The following is a 3,577-nucleotide window of genomic DNA, read 5'->3' as shown; positions in this document are numbered from 1 at the left end:
CAAATTTCAAGTTTATCTTTTCTCTTCTTATCTCACTTCATTCCAAACCATTTCGCTCAAACTGCTTTACCGGGATCACTAAGGACCCTTACAGTGCTGAATTTCAAAGTTGCTAGGCTGTGAACATCTTTATCAGTTTGTCAGCCTCATTTGATGCAATTTTTAAGTTCCCCTATACCGATTCTTCTTTTGGCTTCTATGTCACACTTATCTTACGTGTATTTTTAAGATTTCTTTATTCACTGGGTGGACCACTAACTATAAAGAAAAAGAAAGAAGAGACCCATGTTATGTGGCTACTATAGCAATCCATAAGGAAGCCTGTATTTGACTTAGTTGTGGAAAAGGATAGAGAGATAAATACATATAAACAGGACATATTTTCTAGTTAGAATATAAATTAAAGGTACTATGGGCTGGTGAGAGAAAGGAAATAATATCTCAAAAATTACTTTATTTCTAGCTATAGCAATTGGCTGAATGTGGGTACAATTAACCAAAATGATCATTTGCCAAAAAAAATCTGGGTAAGCTTAAAATTTCTCGTTTAAATATATCAAGTAGCAGACAGGACATACACAAGTCATGGAGTTTGAGATATAAGTTTGAAAGTCCATAGAATATAATGTAAGCCATTTGGAAAGAAAGTAGATCGCAAAAAACAAAAACAAAAACAAAAATAAAAACAAAAACAAAAACAAAAACACAAACACAAAAACAAAAAAGGAGGAGGGGAGCTCCATGGAGAGCTTAGTTTCCAAATATTTACAGATAGACCTCAGATTAGATAATTACTGAATTACTCAACAAACATCCTACTTCTCCAAATCTGATATCCCATCTTCAAGTACCGAGTTACTTGTGGATTGAAGTATTAAAACTTGACTCCTTTTCCCTTCTTTTCAACTCTTTACCTAGGCAGCCTGGGCAGATCATTTGAAAGCACGTGAAATGGCTCAAGGTCCTGTCTAGCTTTGCAGGGCAGCAGAGTTCTTTTGCCTTACGGTGTACAGAATCCCAAACTCCCACACAGCTCCACTGTGTGTCCTGATCAGAGCCTGACCTATCAGGTCCACCCCCAGGGCCACCTTGCCTTGGCCACCTCTCTTCCCTCGTGTTGGAGCTGATAGAAAAATGGCTGGAAAGACAAGCCCTCAGTTAAATGATGAAACCCTGCAACACATGTAAATGACTGACTGGTCTGTGTGCTTCACTTCTCCGTATAATCTTTGCCCCTATGTCTATGTGTGTACCTATCAGTCTGCTCTCCTGTTTCGTACAGCAGGATAGTAGGAAATGATGCCATCATGATTCTCCTATCTCCAACAAGTCGAGGTGTGAGTAGAGCTATGAGGAAATAAGGTATTGAATTTTCTCTGCCTTTAATAAAAGAAAATGGCTGTAAGAACAAGACAGCAAAGGGAACAAGCTCGGGACACAGGAGGGACTAGCAATCAGTGATGAAGATGAAGAAGTAGTTTTTCCTGCTGGAAGAGATGGGAGTGAAAGATAAAGTTTAAAAACACGACAGAGAACATGGACACAAGCTGAGTGAAGAGAAACATCAGGTACAAATGCACTACAGACCCGAGCCTGTTGTGCTGGTGAAAGCGGTCAGCACCTCTCCATGGCTAATATTTCTGATCAACTGTAAGAGCTTAACTGCTACCTCAGATCCACAGGCAGAACTTCCACCAACACTCTTACCCCCCATAGCTTTTCAAGGTGCCACAATACAAATGATGAAGGCGTGAAGTGGAAATATGAAAATACCAAGCTCTTTCTGGATATAAAGATCGATTTAGTTTGGTGATCACAAGTCCTACCTACCCTATTCTCTGCATTCTGTGATCAGACTACTCACATCTTCCCAGACTGGGTATTTTTCTGCAGGACTACATAGACATGAGCCAACTACAGTATTTAACATCTGCCTGCCAACAAATCAGGTGCTGGATAATGAGACTTCCTGAGAAGCAAGCTGCTGGACCAGTTTAGCCAAATACCATTAATGGGGAAATTATCTTTACAGACTGTGGAAATGAGTGACCACATTTATCACTGGAGATCCTGAACACTAAGGTAAGACTAAAAGGAATCTTTGAGGAAAAATAAAAGGCCTCCTAGCAAGGAAATTCAATGTTTTTATACCTTTGACTTTAAAATTCATTTTGAAAGTTAAAAGGAATATAACAAAAATATTCAAATGTTGCCTATAAAGAGCAGCTTTTTATATTCCCTTTTACTATGTGCGCAAAGAAGTAGGATGAAGGTTTTAAGTCAACATTTCCTGCAGTGATACAACCTTGAAAATGAAGAAGCAGATTTATTACTAAAGAAGAATATTCACACTGAGAATGGAGACTTTTAGGGTGCATTTAAGAAAGGGAGAAACACTTTGTAGGACTTTTGTTTCTTTCTAGGGACAAGAAATTGGCTCTTGTTTTATCTGACGTGCGCTGTGTAACTCTTTAGAAGAGCTCCTGTCTTGACTCAAATAGGCCTTAGGATTAATTCATTCATAGCTTTCCTCTAATTAATTTCAGAGGCTTTTGGAAGCAACATCAAAATTGATTCTTAAAAGACCTAAATCAAAGAGAAACAGTGATTCAGACAAGAAACTGTCTCCAAAAAAGTGTATGATTCTCTGACATCCCATAATTCTTCCTCCACCATCTCAGATCCTAGAAATTAGCTACAGTCCTAGAAGAAACAGGCTCAGATTTTAATTTCATTAGAGTTACAGAAGAGAAAAAAAGATACACAAATCAGCTATCAATGTGACAGTCAGTCAGGATGTGTTTTGGCATATAGTTAAGGTCCCTATTTTATGCATCCCCTTAAAACAACAACAACAAACTCAGCACCAATAATGGGCCAGGATCTGGGTCTTTCTCTCTGCCTTTACTAGGTGTTCTCTCTTTCTGAGGTGACTTTCTCATTGAGGTTGACTTTTGAATGCAACTGCTGTACACTCGCATTTTCCTAAGCCTTCTCTGCCTGTCTGATGTATTTAGGATTTGTTTTCTTTACAACAATGGAATTTGACTCACATTTTAAACTTGTGGGCCTGAAGCAGATGAAGCAACCTGCTTACTGGGATTAATATTGCTTGCATGACATGAAGCCTCTCCGTGCAACACCATAGCCCACTTGTTTTATATTGAATTTGGGAGTCAAATAACAAGACAGAATTAAAATGGGATGCTTACATGCTTCATCAACTGTTCATAAATGTCCCTCTTGGATTTCGAGGCAAGGAGTGGCTGGTTAAGGAGAGAATCATATTTGGAAACCTGATGTGATAGGTGTCTATATTTTGGATCTATCTGCATCAATGGTGGCTTGATTAATGATTTCCCTACTTCGTTGTTACGAACATTAACTAAATCTCATACTGCGTTTCTAGGTGTTCATATTTTGAAGTGATATCTCAGTAGATTGTTTCCTTTATTGTTGTTGTTTTTTCCTAAACAAAGAAAATCTTCCTACTTAGGGGCAAAAATCAAAGCTCCCTCATACTCAGGAATGAGCTGATTATTTGTAATAATTCTAAGCAAATAGAAATGATCGTGTA

General features: G+C 38.2%; 1 pseudogene; it reads left to right on the top strand.

The window, feature by feature from the left end:
- The first annotated feature begins 813 nt into the window (after nt 1–813).
- LOC102505556 lies at nt 814–2,074 on the top strand (annotated as a pseudogene).
- The last annotated feature ends 1,503 nt before the right edge of the window (nt 2,075–3,577 follow it).

The sequence above is a fragment of the Camelus ferus genome, chromosome 1, assembly GCF_009834535.1.
Source record: "Camelus ferus isolate YT-003-E chromosome 1, BCGSAC_Cfer_1.0, whole genome shotgun sequence".
Taxonomy (NCBI): Eukaryota; Metazoa; Chordata; class Mammalia; order Artiodactyla; family Camelidae; genus Camelus; species Camelus ferus.
Note: the sequence above shows the minus strand (reverse complement) of the source record. Positions and strands in the feature narration are given on the sequence as shown.